Source organism: Arachis ipaensis, chromosome B06 (assembly GCF_000816755.2).
Source record: "Arachis ipaensis cultivar K30076 chromosome B06, Araip1.1, whole genome shotgun sequence".
NCBI classification, from domain to species: Eukaryota; Viridiplantae; Streptophyta; class Magnoliopsida; order Fabales; family Fabaceae; genus Arachis; species Arachis ipaensis.
The window spans coordinates 59012083-59029067 of NC_029790.2; the positions used below are offsets into that span (position 1 = coordinate 59012083).

The window sequence follows — 16985 nt, forward strand, 5'->3', positions numbered from 1 at the left end:
TCAGAACTCCGTAGTTAAGCGTGCTTGGGCGAAAGTGGTACGAGGATGGGTGACCCCCTGAGAAGCAAGCTCCCACGGGCCCTGCACGGCTTCGCCGCTCGACTTACCCTACGTCGTGACACATGCTAATGATAATTGTGTGTGCATACTTTAATAGCTGCGATCATACCAGCACTAATGCCCCAGATCCATCAGAACTCCGTAGTTAAGCGTGCTTGGGCAAGATTAGTACTAGGATGGGTGACCTCCTGGGAAGTCCTCGTGTTGCAACTCCTTTTTTTTTAACGTTGTGCTTATCATCGTTCTTTAAACGATGTTATGTCGAATCGTTTAGCTAAAGCGAGCCTTAGTGAACTGATTGTAGGCAAGCTCCCACGGGACCCGCAGGGCTTCGCAGCTCGACTTACCCTACGTCGTGACACATGCTAATGATAATTGTGTGTGCATACTTTAATAGCTCTATCTCGAATAATTTAGCTAAAGCGAGCCTTAGTGAACTGATTGTAGGCAAGCTCCCACGGGACCCGCAGGGCTTCGCAGCTCGACTTACCCTACGTCGTGACACATGCTAATGATAATTGTGTGTGCATACTTTAATAGCTCTATCTCGAATAATTTAGCTAAAGCGAGCCTTAGTGAACTGATTGTAGGCAAGCTCCCACGGGACCCGCAGGGCTTCGCAGCTCGACTTACCCTACGTCGTGACACATGCTAATGATAATTGTGTGTGCATACTTTAATAGCTCTATCTCGAATAATTTAGCTAAAGCGAGCCTTAGTGAACTGATTGTAGGCAAGCTCCCACGGGACCCGCAGGGCTTCGCAGCTCGACTTACCCTACGTCGTGACACATGCTAATGATAATTGTGTGTGCATACTTTAATAGCTCTATCTCGAATAATTTAGCTAAAGCGAGCCTTAGTGAACTGATTGTAGGCAAGCTCCCACGGGACCCGCAGGGCTTCGCAGCTCGACTTACCCTACGTCGTGACACATGCTAATGATAATTGTGTGTGCATACTTTAATAGCTCTATCTCGAATAATTTAGCTAAAGCGAGCCTTAGTGAACTGATTGTAGGCAAGCTCCCACGGGACCCGCAGGGCTTCGCAGCTCGACTTACCCTACGTCGTGACACATGCTAATGATAATTGTGTGTGCATACTTTAATAGCTCTATCTCGAATAATTTAGCTAAAGCGAGCCTTAGTGAACTGATTGTAGGCAAGCTCCCACGGGACCCGCAGGGCTTCGCAGCTCGACTTACCCTACGTCGCGATACATGCTTATGATAATTGTGTGCACATACTTTAATAGGTGCGATCATACCAGCACTAATGCACCAGATCCCACCAGAACTCCGTAGTAAAGCGTGCTTAGGCGAGAGTGGTACTATGATGGGTGACCTCCTAGGAAGTCCTTGTGCTGCACGTCTTTTTTTTTACGTCGTGCTTTCCCTCGTTCTTTAAACGACGCTATCTCGAATAATTTAGCTAAAGCGAGCCTTAATGACTTGACTTTCGGCAGGCTCCTACGGGGCCCGCAAGGCTTCGCAGCTCGACTTTCGCTATGTAGCAATACATGCTTATGACAATTGCATGCGCATACTTTTATAGGTGCGATCATACCAGCACTAATGCACCAGATCCAATCAAAACTCTGCAGTTAAGCGTACTTGGGCGATAGTAGTACTACGATGGGTGGCCTCCTGGGAAGTCCTCGTTTTGCACCTCTTTTTTTTTTACGTCGTGCTTATCCTCGTTCTTTTAACAATGCTATCTCGAATAGTTTAGCTAAAGCGAGCCTTAATGACCTGACTTTCGGCAGGGTCCTACGAGGCCTGCAGGGCTTTGCAGCTCGACTTACCCTATATAGCGATACATGCTTATGATAATTGTGTGCACATACTTTAATAGGTGTGATCATACCAGCACTAATGCACCAGATCCCACCAGAACTCCGTAGTTAAGCGTGCTTGGTCTAGAGTTGTACTAGGATGGGTGACCTCCTGGGATGTCCTCGTGTTGTACTTTTTTTTTACGTCGTGCTTACCCTCGTTCTTTAAACGACGCTATCTCGAATAGTTTAGCTATATTGAGCCTTAATGAACTTATTTTCGGCAAGCTCCGACGAGCCCTACAGGGCTTCGCAGCTTGACTTACCCTACGTCGCGATACATGCTTATGGTAATTGTGTGCACATACTTTAATAGGTGTGATCATACCAGCACTAATGCACCGGATCCCACCAAAACTCCGTAGTTAAGCGTGCTTGGGCGAGAGTGGTACTAGGATCGGTGACCTACTGGGAAGTCCACGTGTTGCACCTCTTTTTTATTTTTAAGTCGTGCTTACCCTCGTTCTTTAAACGACGCTATCTCGAATAGTTTAGCTAAAGCGAGCCTTAATGACCTGACTTTCGACAGGCTCCTACGGGGCCCGCAGGGCTTCGCAGCTCGACTTACCCTATGTAGCGATACATGCTTACGACAATCGCATGCGCATACTTTAATAGGTGCGATCATACCAGCACTAATGCATCGGATCCCATCAGAACTCTGCAATTAAGCGTGCTTGGGCGAGAGTAGTACTACGATGGGTGACCCCTTGGAAATTCTCGTGTTGCACCTCTTTTTTTTTTTTTACGTCGTGCTTACCCTCGTTCTTTTAACGATGCTATCTCGAATAGTTTAGGTAAAGCGACCCTTAATGACCTGACTTTCGGCAGGGTCCTACGAGGCCCGCAGGGCTTCGCAGCTCGACTTACCCTATGTAGCGATACATGCTTATGATAATTGTGTGCACATACATTAATTGGTGTGATCATACTAGCATTAATGCACCGGATCCCACAAGAACTCCGTAGTTAAACGCGCTTAGGCAGGAGTAGTACTAGGATAGGTTACCTCCAAGGAAGTCCTCGTGTTGTACCTTTTTTTTACGTCGTGGTTACCCTCGTTCTTTAAACGACGCTATCTCGAATAGTTTAGCTATAGTGAGCCTTAATGAACTGATTTTCGACAAGCTCCCACGGACCCTGCAGGGCTTCCCAGCTCGACTTACCCTATGTAGCGATACATTCATATGATAATAGTGTGCACATACATTAATTAGTGTGATCATACTAGCACTAATGCATCGGATCCCATCAGAACTCCGGAGTTAAGCGTGCGTGGGCGAGAGCGTTACTAGGATGGGTGACCTCCTCGGAATTCCTGGTGGAGCACCATTTTTCTTTTCTTTTTTTTTTTCGTCGTGCTTACCCTCGTTGTTTAAACGACGCAATGTTGAATAGTTTAGCTAAAGTGAGCCTTAATGACCTAATTTTTGGCAGGCTCCCACGGGCCCACAGGGCTTCACAGCTCAACTTACCCTACGTCGTGACACATGCTAATGATAATTGTGTGTGCATACTTTAATAGCTGCTATCATACCAGCACTAATGCCTCAGATCCCATAAGAACTCTGCAGTTAAGCGTGCTTGGGCAAGATTAGTACTAGGATGAGTGACCTCCTGGGAAGTCCTCGTGTTGCACCTCTTTTTTTTTTAATGTCGTGCTTACCCTCGTTCTTTTACCGACGCTATCTCAAATCGTTTAGCTAAAGCGAGCCTTAGTGAACTGATTTTAGGCAAGCTCCCACGGGACCCGCAGGGCTTCGCAGCTCGACCTACCCTACGTCGCGAGACATGCTTATGATAATTGTATGCACATACTTTAATAGGTGCGATCATACTAGAACTAATGCACCGGATCCCATCAGAACTCCGTAGTTAAGCGTGCTTGGGCAAGAGTAGTACTTGGATGGGTGACCACCTGAGAAGTCCTCGTGTTGCACCTCTTTTTTTTTTTATGTCGTGCTTACCCTCGTTCTTTAAACGATGCTATCTCGAATAGTTTAGCTAAAGCGAGCCTTAGTGAACTTATTTTCGGCAAGCTCCCACGGGACCCGCAGGGCTTCGCAGCTCGACTTACCCTACGTAGCGAGACATGCTTATGATAATTGTGTGCCCATACTTTAATAGGTGCGATAAAACCAGCACTAATGCACCGGATCCCACTAGAACTCCGTAGTTAAGTGTGCTTGGGCGAGAGTGGTACGAGGATGGGTGACCTCCTGAGAAGTCCTCGTGTTGCACCTCTTTTTTTTTTACGTCGTGCTTATCGTCGTTCTTTAAACGATGCTATCTCGAATAGTTTAGCTAAAGCGGGTCTTAATGACATGACTTTCGGCAGGCTCCTACGGGGTCCGCAGGGCTTCGCAGCTCGACTTACCCTATGTAGCGATACATGCTTATGATAATTGTGTGCACATACTTTAATAGGTGCGATCATACCAACACTAATGCCCCAGATCCCACCAGAACTCCGTAGTTAAGGGTGCTTGGGCGAGAGTGGTACTAGGATGGGTGACCTCCTGGGAAGTCCTCGTGTTGCACCTCTTTTTTTTTTACGTCGTGCTTACCCTCGTTCTTTTAACGATGCTATCTCGAATAGTTTAGCTAAAGCGAGCCTTAATGACCTGACTTTCGGCAGGGTCCTACGAGGCCCGCAGGGCTTTGCAGCTTGACTTACCCTAAGTAGCGATACATGCTTATGATAATTGTGTGCACATATATTAATTGGCGTGATCATACCAGCAATAGTGAACCGGATCCCACCAGAACTCCGTAGTTAAACGTGCTTAGGCGAGAGTAGTACTAGGATGGGTTACCTCCAGGGAAGTCCTCGTGTTGTACCCTTTTTTTTTTTACGTCGTGCTTACCCTCGTTCTTTAAATGACGCAATCTCAAATAGTTTAGCTAAAGCGAACCTTAATGACCTGACTTTCGGCAGGGTCCTACGAGGCCCGCAGGGTTTCGCAGCTTGACTTACCCTATGTAGGGATACATGCTTATGATAATTGTGTGCACATACTTTAATAGGTGTGATCATACCAGCACTAATGCACCGAATCCCACCAGAACTCCGTAGTTAAGCGTGCTTGGGCTGGAGTTATACTAGGATGGGTGACCTCCTGGGAAGTCCTTGTGTTGTATTTTTTTTTACGTCGTGCTTACTCTCGTTCTTTAAACAACGCTATCTCGAATAGTTTAGCTATATTGAGCCTTAATAAACTGATTTTCGGCAAGCCCCCACGAGCCCTGCAGGGCTTCGCAGCTCGACTTACCCTACGTCGCGATACATGCTTATGATAATTGTGTGCACATACTATAATATGTGCGATCATACCAGCACTAATGCACCGGATCCCATCAGAACTCTGCAGTTAAGCGTGCTTGGACGAGAGTAGTACTACGATGGGTGACCTCCTGGGAAGTCCTTGTGTTGCACCTCTTTTTTTTTTATGTCGTGCTTACCCTCGTTCTTTTAACGATGCTATCTCGAATAGTTTTGCTATAGTGAGCCTTAATGAACTGATTTTCGGCAGGCTCCCACGGGCCCTGCAGGGCTTTGCAGCTCGACTTACCCTATGTAGCGATACATTCTTATGTTAATAGTGTGCACATACATCAATTAGTGTGATCATACTAGAACTAATGCTTCGGATCCCATCAGAACTCCGGAGTTAAGCGTGCGTGGGCGAGAGCGGTACTAGGATGGGTGACCTCCTGGGAAGTCCTCGTGTTGCACCTTTTTTTTTCTTTACGTCATGCTTACCCTCGTTCTTTAAATGACGCTATCTCGAATCAGTTAACTAAAGTGAGCCTTAATGACCTGACTTTTGGCAGGCTTCTATGGGGCCCGCAGGGCTTCGAAGCTCGACTTACCCTTTGTCGCGATACATGCTTATGATGATTGTGTGAACATACCTTAATAGGTGTGACCTTACTAGCACTAATGCACTGGACCCCACCAGAACTCCGTGGTTAAGCGTGCTTGGGCGAGAGTAGTACTAGGATGGCTGACCTCCTCGGAAGTCCTCGTGTTGCACCATTTTTTTTTACGTCGTGCTTACCCTTGTTCTTTAAACGACGCTATCTTGAATAGTTTAGCTAAAACGAGCCTTAATGGCCTGATTTTCGGGAGGCTCTAATGGGCCCCGCAGGGATTCGTAGCTCGACTTAAACTATGTCGGGACACATGCTTATGATAATTGTGTGCAAATACTTTAATAGGTGCGATTATACCAGCACTAATGCACCGGATCCCATCAGAAATCCGCAGTTAACCGTGTTTGGGCGAGAGTAGTACTAGGATGGGTGAACTCCTGGGAAGTCCTCGTGTTGCACCTCTTTTTTTTACGTCATGCTTACCTTCGTTCTTTGACCGACCCTATCTGGAATAGTTTACCTAAAGCGAGATTTAATGACCTGATTTTCGGCAGGCTACCACGGACATCGCAAGGCTTCGCAGATCGACTTAACCTATGTCGCGATACAAACTTATGATAATTGTGTGCGCATACTTTAATAGGTGCGATCATACCAGCACTAATGCACCGGATCCCATGAGAACTCCGCAGTTAGGCGTGCTTGGGCGAGAGTGGTACTAGGATGGGTGACCTCCTGGGAAGTCCTCGTGTTGCATCTCTTTTTTTTTTTACGTCGTGCTTACCCTCGTTCTTTAAACGACGCTATCTCGAATAGTTTAGCTAAAGCGAGCCTTAATGACCTGACTTTCAGCAGGCTCCTACGGGGCTCGCAGGGATTCTCAGCTCGACTTACCCTATGTAGCGATACATGCTTATGATAATTGTGTGCACATACTTTAATAGGTGTGATCATACGAGCACTAATGCACCGGGTCCCACCAGAACTCCATAGTTAAGTGTAAGAACCCCGATTTTCGAGTACACGAGATCTTTTCTGAAGGCACGTATTTCACCGGAAGATCAGTAAAGGAAACACCTCTTCTGTATCATCAAGCGTCTCAATCCTCATTGTCATTATATTATCTTTAACTCAGGACCTTAGTCGAGACAAGCTCAATAACGCAATCACGAAGAACCTAGTTTTTGAACCGTATCGGTTTGGAGTTTTGATCCTATTTTTTGTAAATAATCTCAGTTTGACAAACCGGACCTGATTTATGAGATGAGATAATAGGATGATATTATCATTATATTAGTATTAGAAAATGCTTGAATGATATTATGGTTACCTGATCAGTTTTAGTTAAAAACAGAAAATCGGTTTAACCGGGTTTACGGTTTACTGGTGCAGCTTAGCACCAGCACTCTCTGACGACTTTAGCAATGCTAAGGCCTCATTATTCATGTTCTATTCTCATAATAAATATGTTACTAGTGTCTTTCAATTAGGAAAACAGGAAAACCATGCAAAACATGTGTTTTCTTGATGTTCTTCCTTAGGAATCATGCTTAACTTGACTTGAGGGCCAAGAAACGTGAATTTCCAGCAAGTCTAAGGTGAGATATCGCTTCCTAACATACCAAGGGAGATTTGGTCAGTTGAGAGTTTGTGGATTTAAAGTTGTTCTTGATGTGTTTTAGAAGGAAAAAAATGCTTAAGGACCACCTGAAAGTCTAACTGAATTTGGAGCAGCAAATCAAGGTAAGGTGTCACGAAATTAATCTTGATTATTTGTGTTTGAGTTTTGTGAATGTTGTATAAATTGGCTGTGCTAAAAATTGGTTGCATATATGATTGATTCTTGGTGAAAATTTGGTGAAATTTTGATGAAATTTGATGAAATTCAAGCTTTAAAGTTCATGTTCTTGGGCAGATAGAAAAACGAAACCCTAAGCTTAAATTGAGGTTCAATTTGTGTTGAAATTATGTAGAAAAGATGGGGTTTTAGTGGCTGCTAATTTATTTTGAATTTTGGTAAAAATCGGTTGCTGAAAAGACTGAAAAATGGGTAAAAACAGAGAAAGAATTTGAAGAATATACGAAGAACACGAAGAACACTTTGAGTGTGGTAAAGAACATTGAAGAACACCTTTTAGATCTTAGAAAGGGCAAGGAAGTAAATATTTTGGTGTTTGAGGGGTTATTTGGTAATTTCTGAAAGTTAGGGTGGTAAAAAGTGAATTTTAAAGGTTCAAAGTAAAAGTAAGTTAATTTTCGAAAATTTAATAATAAAATAATAAAAAATAATAAAATATTAAATAATAATATTTAATTAAAAATAATATTTTAATAAAAATAATAAAATAATGCGGAAAAGGCAGTTTTCTGTAAAAGCTTTAGAAAGACAACTTTAAACTCAGAATCTCATAATTACCTTCATAAAACACTTAGGGAGTGGTAAAAACATATTAGTGAGGCAAAAATAAAGAAAAGATAAAAAGTTAAAGAAAAGATAAAAACCAAAGAAAAAGTCTGTAAAATTTTAATGACAGAAAAACAGACAGAGACTAGTGAACGAACTAGGGCAACTTAGTTAGTACTTGAGTTGCGACTAGGGTTAGGTGTTATATGAAAAGTTAAACTGTTTCAGTATAGACTTAATGAACCTATACCTGGGACAGACTAACTATTCATACCGAAATTTACATAAGCTTTAAATACATACGTTAAACAGAAAAATCAGAGCAGAATAAAGAAACACATAGAACAGAGTAACCAGAGCAGAATAAAGGGATACAGAGAAAAGAGTAATCAGAGCAAAGTAAAAAGACAAAGAGAAAAGAGTAATGTGATAAAGAGAAATGGTTTGAATTAAGATGTTGTAAAAGTAAAAAATGTAAAGTTTGTACAGTATGATTGAACAGAGAAAGAAAGAGGTACTGCATAAGAATGTGAAAATGATGATGAATAATGAGAATGATAATGAATGATGATAATGAGAATGATTATGTAATGATTTTCTGCTTGAGGCAACCCAAGAGATGTGTTTATTCATTTGTTGCGTTACGGCAACTCCAGATATACTTGTATGATCATCTGCTGCAGTGAGGCAGTCAGATAGATAATGGTGTGATCACTGAGAACGCTTTCCTACGGTACAGATCCATATTTTATTTCTGTAAGGCAGAGGGGTTATTTCCTGCTACAGAAGTACTATGACCACCTGTTCCATTTCTGTAGTGGCAGAGGGGTTATTTCCTGTATACAGAAGGTGTGTCGGCGTACATCCCTGCAGTGGCAGATGTGTTATTTCCTGCGTGCAGTGGACCCTGTGGTGGCAGAGGGGTTATTTCCTGTACACAGGGGTATAGCCAATAGGAAATCCTTATCCAGACAGAGGTTGCTGGATAACGTCGGGAGCGGGTTAGTAAACGACAGATGAGCTCATTACCTGCACTAGGGCTAGACATGCATCATACTTGGTTGCGCATTTCCTTTGTTATGATTGTGGTATGAATGTATGCTTTCCTTGTTTGTATTCCATTCTCTGCGCTTGTGATATTTTCTTGTATTCTTCTGTTTGCATTCTGCTATCTGTTTTCTCTATCTTCTCTACTTATCTGTGTTTTCTAATTACTGCTTCCTTGTATTCTGCTAATAGTCTGCTAAACAACATAGAATTAATGAACGTAACTAATAACCCCGACCCTACTAAGAACTCCCCAGTTCTTACCCCTTCTCTCTCCCTTCCCCCTTCAGATGGAAGTATGAGTACCCTTCCGTAGTTCATTGATGATGGTTCTGCAAAGAGGATTCCGCTCTAGATAGTCTTCTGAGTCTAGGGTGAATCTCGTTCTCTGTTTATATGTATATACTGTGAGACTAGCCAATGTCTACACCCCGTTTGTTCTTGAACTTTAACTTAAATCCTGTGTACGAGACTCCTATTGTGTGGCTACTTGATGAGGTACCAGAGAGACGTTATATGGCAATGTCTGATCGTGCAAAGGAGTAGTAGATGATGTTCTACCTTTTGCTGATGTTCCACCTGACTTGATTTTTGAAGACTTAGAACGTACTTTCCCTCGCTTTAGTAGTTTAGAGGGACTAGGTAAGTATAGAGTTTAGGCTAGCCAAGGTGCCAGCTTAGGGACTTCTTGAACAGGTCAGGGCCTAGGATGTTGTATGTATATATATGTATATAGTTATTATCTAGCTATATTTAGGGGTGTTCTAACTAAAAGTCTATACTCTAATAAAGCCTGAATCACTGAATGTTGTTGACTACCTGTGATATATTTATGTGTGGTTGTTTATAACTGTTTTATCTATTATCAGTTCTGAATTGATTATGAATGATTCTGTTTATTAATTCAAATGTTTTCAAAAAAAAAAGTACCTCGCTAACTAACTATGCTTTTAACAACGAATCAGGCTCATATAATAAATAATAGATAATAATTAGGATGACAAATTGGTAGCACTCAATTTCTGGTATGTCCTAGGAGTACTGAAAATTGGGTCGTTACAATTTGGTATCAGAGCAGTTCGTTCCCAGTAGAGCCTGGGGAGTGGACTAACTATGCTTCATTCAACACTCTGCTTGTGTGTCCCATGCTGTTAGGGTATCTTTAAGATACATTTGGCATGAATGTCTATGAGCGCTCATTTTGGGAAAGTTCGTGCCTTACTAGAAATATTAAGACTGATCACCTTAATGTTGATTGTTTGGTGTGGATAGGACCTTAATGACTGTGAATAGGCATAGTTTAATCGAGCTCCGAATGTCAAATCGATCCGAGGTACAGCTATCCTAATAGCTGTTATGATATACATGGCAATGACTATGTTAGATTTGGATGCTGTAAGAAACAAACCTACCTCTTCATCAGGATGGCTTGAAGAAAGTAGATCATTTGAAGATGGATTCTGCACGTGGCTGAAATTTTGAGGGCAAAATTTTCTTTTAGGAGGGTAGAATGTAACAACCCCGATTTTCGAGTACGCGAGATCTTTTCTGAAGGCACGTATTTCACCGGAAGATCAGTAAAGAAAACACCTCTTCTGTATCATCAAGCGTCTCAATCCTTATTGTCATTATATTATCTTTAACTCAGGACCTTAGTCGAGACAAGCTCAATAACGTAATCACGAAGAACCTAGTTTTTGAACCGTATCGGTTTGGAGTTTTGATCATATTTTTCGTAAATAATCTCAGTTTGACAAACCGGACCCGATTTATGAGAGAAGAGAGATAATATGATGATATTATCATTATATTAGTATTAGAAAATGCTTGAATGATATTATGGTTACCTAATCAGTTTTAGTTAAAAACAGAAAATCGGTTTAACCGGGTTTACGGTTTACTGGTGCAGCTTAGCACCAGCACTCTCTGATGACTTTAGCAATGCTAAGGCCTCATTATTCATGTTCTATTCTCATAATAAATATGTTACTAGTGTCATTTATGCTAGTAGCTCAGAAAATAATTTTTAGAGATGTTTTTACGAGTGTTCCGATACACCTAGTTTTAGTAGTTTTACACCAGAGATATTTTAATATTATTTTAATCCACCTCCAAGCCAACCAATCACAACTCACCTTACACCCCTATGACCTCCAAGGCTGTCTCATTTCATCATTTTGGCAAAAAATAACAAGAGAGAAAAGAGAGAAACTTTCATGAACACTTAATCTTCAAAGCTTGATTTCTTCTGAACTAAAACTCAAATCAAAACTCCGATTTCACCAAAATGATCCTCTCTTCTTCCTCTACACAACCATGTAACTTATCAAGGATGAAAATAAGGTGAGATGGCTGTCTCCCTCCCATTTCAATTCGGTTTTCAAGGAAAACCATGCAAAACATGTGTTTTCTTGATGTTCTTCCTTAGGAATCATGCTTAACTTGACTTGAGGGCCAAGAAACATGAATTTCCAGCAAGTCTAAGGTGAGATATCTCTTCCTAACATACTGAGGGAGATTTGGTCAGTTGAGAGTTTGTGGATTTAAAGTTGTTCTTGATGTGTTTTAGGAGGAAAAAGTGCTTAAGGACTACCTGAAAGTCTAACCGAATTTGGAGCAGCAAATCAAGGTAGGGTGTCACGAAATTAATCTTGATTATTTGTTTTTGAGTTGTGTGAATGTTGTATAAATTGGCTGTGCTAAAAATTGGTTGCATATATGATTGATTCTTGGTGAAAATTTGGTGAAATTTTGATGAAATTTGATGAAATTCAAGCCTTAAAGTTCATGTTCTTGGGCAGCTGGAAAAATGAAACCCTAAGCTTAAATTGAGGTTCATGTTGAAATCATGTAGAAAAGATGGGGTTTTAGTGGCTGCTAATTTATTTTGAATTTTGGTAAAAATCGGTTGTTGAAAAGACTGAAAAGCGGGTAAAAACAGAGAAAGAATTTGAAGAATATATGAAGAACACGAAGAACACTTTGAGTGTGGTAAAGAACATTGAAGAACACCTTTTAGATCTTAGAAAGGGCAAGGAAGTAAATATTTTGGTGTTTGAGGGGTTATTTGGTAATTTCTGAAAGTTAGGATAATAAAATAATGCAGAAAAGGCAGTTTTCTGTAAAAGCTTTAGAAAGACAACTTTAAGCGCAGAATCTCATAATTACCTTCATAAAACACTTAGGGAGTGGTAAAAACATATTAGTGAGGCAAAGATAAAGAAAAGATAAAAAGTTAAAGAAAAGATAAAACCCAAAGAAAAAGTCTGTAAAATTTTAATGACAGAAAAACAGACAGAGACTAGTGAACTAACTAGGGCAACTTAGTTAGTACTTGAGTTGCGACTAGGGTTAGGTGTTATATGAAAAGTTAAACTGTTTTAGTATAGACTTAATGAACCTATACCTGGGACAGACTAACTATTCATACCGAAATTTACATAAGCTTTAAATACATACGTTAAACAGAGAAATCAGAGCAGAATAAAGAAACACAGAGAACAGAGTAACCAGAGCAGAATAAAGGGATACAGAGAAAAGAGTAATCAGAGCAAAGTAAAAAGACAAAGAGAAAAGAGTAATGTGATAAAGAGAAATGGTTTGAATTAAGATGTTGTAAAAGTAAAAGATGTAAAGTTTGTACAGTATGATTGAACAGAGAAAGAAAGAGGTACTGCATAAGAATGTGAAAATGATGATGAATAAGGAGAATGATAATGAATGATGATAATGAGAATGATTATGTGATGATTTGCTGCTTGAGGCAACCCAAGAGATGTGTTTATAAATTTGTTGCGTTAAGGCAACTCCAGATATACTTGTATGATCATCTGCTGCAGTGAGGCAGTCAGATAGATAATGGTGTGATCACTGAGAACGCTTTTCTACGGTACAGATCCATATTTTATTTCTGTAAGGAAGAGGGGCTATTTCCTGCTACAGAAGTACCGTGACCACCTGTTCCATTTCTATAGTGGCAGAGGGGTTATTTCCTGTATACAGAAGGTGTGTCGGCGTACATCCCTGCAGTGGCAGATGTGTTATTTCTTGCGTGCAGTGGACCCTGTGGTGGCAGAGGGGTTATTTTCTGTACACAGGGGTATAGCCAATAGGAAAGCCTTATCCAGACAGAGGTTGCTGGATAATGTCGGGAGCGGGTTAGTAACCGACGGATGAGCTCATTACCTGCACTAGGGCTAGACATGCATCATACTTGGTTGCGCATTTCCTTTGTTATGATTGTGGTATGAATGTATGCTTTCCTTGTTTGTATTCCATTCTCTGCGCTTGTGATATTTTCTTGTATTCTTCTGTTTGCGCTCTGCTATCTGTTTTCTCTATCTTCTCTACTTATCTGTGTTTTCTAATTACTGCTTCCTTGTATTCTGCTAATAGTCTGCTAAACAACATAGAATTAATGAACGTAACTAATAACCCCGACCCTACTAAGAACTCCCCAGTTCTTACCCCTTCTCTCTCCCTTCCCCCTTCAGATGGAAGTATGAGTACCCTTCCGTAGTTCGTTGATGATGGTTCTGCAAAGAGGATTCCACTCTAGATAGTCTTCTAAGTCTAGGGTGAATCTCGTTCTCTGTTTATATGTATATACTGTGAGACTAGCCAATGTCTACACCCCGTTTGTTCTTGAACTTTAACTTAAATTCTGTGTACGAGACTCCTGTTGTGTGGCTACTTGATGAGGTACCAGAGAGACGTTATATGGCAATGTCTGATCGTGCAAAGGAGTAGTAGATGATGTTCTACCTTTTGCTGATGTTCCACCTGACTTGATTTTTGAAGACTTAGAACGTACTTTCCCTCGCTTTAGTAGTTTAGAGGGACTAGGTGAGTATAGAGTTTAGGCTAGTCTAAGTGCCAGCTTAGGGACTTCTTGAATAGGTCAGGGCCTAGAATGTTGTATGTATATATATGTATATAGTTATTATCTAGCTATATCTAGGGGTGTTCTAACTAAAAGTCTATACTCTAATAAAGCCTGAATCACTGAATGTTGTTGACTACCTGTGATATATTTATGTGTGGTTGTTTATAACTGTTTTATCTGTTATCAGTTCTGAATTGATTACGAATGATTCTGTTTATTAATTCAAATGTTTTCAAAAAAAAAAGTACCTCGCTAACTAACTACGCTTTTAACAACGAATCAGGCTCATATAATAAATAATAGATAATAATTAGGATGTCAAATTGGTAGCACTCAATTTTTGGTATGTCCTAGGCGTACTGAAAATTGGGTCGTTACATTAAGCGTGCTTCGGCTAGAGTAGTACTAGGATGGGTGACCTCCTGGGAAGTCCTCGAGTTGTACCTTTTTTTTACGTCGTGCTTACCCTCATTCTTTAAACGACGCTATCTCGAATAGTTTAGCTATAGTGAGCCTTAATGAACTGATTTTCGGCAAGCTCCCACGGGCCCTGCAGGGCTTCGCAGCTCGACTTATCCTACGTCGCGATACATGCTTAAGATAATTGTGTGCACATACTTTAATAGGTGCAATCATACCAGCACTAATGCACTGGATCCCTCCAGAACTCTGTAGTTAAGCGTGCTTGGGCGAGAGTGGTACCAGGATGCACCTCCTGGGAAGTCCTCGTGTTGCACCTCTTTTTTTTTATTTTACGTCGTGCTTACCCTCGTTCTTTTAACGACGATATCTCAAATAGTTTAGCTAAAGCGAGCCTTAATGACCATACTTTCGGCAGGGTCCTACGAGGCCCGCAGGGCTTTGCAGCTCGACTTACCCTATGTAGCGATACATGCTTATGATAATTGTGTGCACATACATTAATTGGCGTGATCATACCAGCAATAATGCACCGGATCCCACCAAAACGCCGTAGTTAAACGTGCTTAGGCGAGAGTAATACTTGGATGGGTTACCTCCAGGGAAGTCCTCGTGTTGTACCTTTTTTTTTTACGTCGTGCTTACCCTCGTTCTTTAAACGACGCTATCTCGAATAGTTTAGCTAAAGCGAGCCTTAATGACCTGACTTTCGGCAGGGTCCTACGAGGCCCGTTGGGTTTCGCAGCTCGACTTACCCTATGTAGGGATACATGCTTATGATAATTGTGTGCACATACTTTAATAGGTGTGATCATACCAGCACTAATGCACCGGATCCCACCAGAACTCCGTAGTTAAGCATGCTTGGGCTAGAGTTGTACTAGGATGGGGGACCTCCTGGGAAGTCCTCGTGTTGTACTTTTTTTTTTACGTCGTGCTTACCCTCGTGTTTAAACGACGCTATCTCGAATAGTTTAGCTATAGTGAGCCGTAATGAACTGATTTTCGGCAAGCTCCCACGGGCCCTGCAGGGCTTCGCAGCTCGACTTACCCTTCGTCGCGTTACATGCTTATGATAATTGTGTGCACATACTTTAATAGGTGCGATCATACCAGCACTAGTGCACCGGATCCCACCAGAACTCCGTAATTAAGCGTGCTTGGGCGAGAGTGGTACTAGGATGGGTGACCTCTTGGGAAGTCTTCGTGTTGCACCTCTTTTTTTTTTACGTCGTTCTTACCCTCATTCTTTAAACGACTCTATCTCGAATAGTTTAGCTAAAGCGAGCCTTAATGACCTGACTTTCAGCAGGCTCCTACGGGGCCCGCAGGGCTTTGTAGCTCGACTTACCCTATGTAGCAATACATGCTTATGACAATTGCATGCGCATAGTTTAGTAGGTCCGATCATACCAGCACTTATGCACCAGATCCCATCAGAACTCTGCAGTTAAGCGTGCTTGGGCGAGAGTAGTACTACGATGGGTGACCTCCTGGGAAGTCCTCGTGTTGTACTTTTTTTTACGTCGTGCTTACCCTCATTTTTAAACGACGCTATCTCGAATAGTTTAGCTATAATGAGCCGTAATGAACTGATTTTCGGCAAGCTCCCACGGGCCCTGCAGGGCTTCACAGCTCGACTTACCCTTCGTCGCGATACGTGCTTATGATAGTTGTGTGCACATACTTTAATAGGTGCGATTATACAAGCACTAGTGCACCGGATCCCACCAGAACTCCGTAGTTAAGTGTGCTTGGGCGAGAGTGGTACTAGGATGGGTGACCTCCTGGGAAGTCCTCGTGTTGCACCTCTTTTTTTTTTTTACGTCGTGCTTACCCTCGTTCTTTAAACGACGCTATCTCGAATAGTTTAGCTAAAGCGAGCCTTAATGACTTGTCTTTCGGCAGGCTCCTACGGGGCCCGCAGGGCTTCGCAGCTCGACTTACCCTATGTTGCGATACATGCTTATGACAATTGCATGCGCATACTTTAGTAGGTGTGATCATACCTGCACTTATGCACCGGATCCCACAAGAACTCCATAGTTAAACGCGCTTAGGCGGGAGTAGTACTAGGAGGGGCTACCTCCAAGGAATTCCTCGTGTTATACCTCTTTTTTTTACGTCGTGCTTACCCTCGTTCTTTAAACGACGCTATCTCGAATAGTTTAGCTATATTGAGCCTTAATGAACTGATTTTCGGCAAGCTCCCACGGGCCCTGTAGGGCTTCGCAGCTCGACTTACCCTATGTAGCGATACAAGCTTATGATAATTGCGTGCACATACTTTAATAGGTGCAATCATACCAGCAATAATGCACCGGATCCCCCCAGAACTCCGTAGTTAAACGTGCTTAGGCGAGAGTAGTACTAGGATGGGTTACCTCCAGGGAAGTCCTCGTGTTGTACCATATTTTTTACGTCATGCTTACCCTCGTTCTTTAAACGACGCTATCTCG

At 41.9% G+C, this 16985-nt stretch overlaps 1 long non-coding RNA gene across 1 annotated transcript; it reads left to right on the forward strand.

Moving 5' to 3' along the window:
- Positions 14689–16011, forward strand: LOC110263336. The gene is made up of 2 exons (XR_002348801.1): positions 14689–14732; positions 15928–16011. It is a non-coding gene; the product is annotated as an uncharacterized LOC110263336 (long non-coding RNA).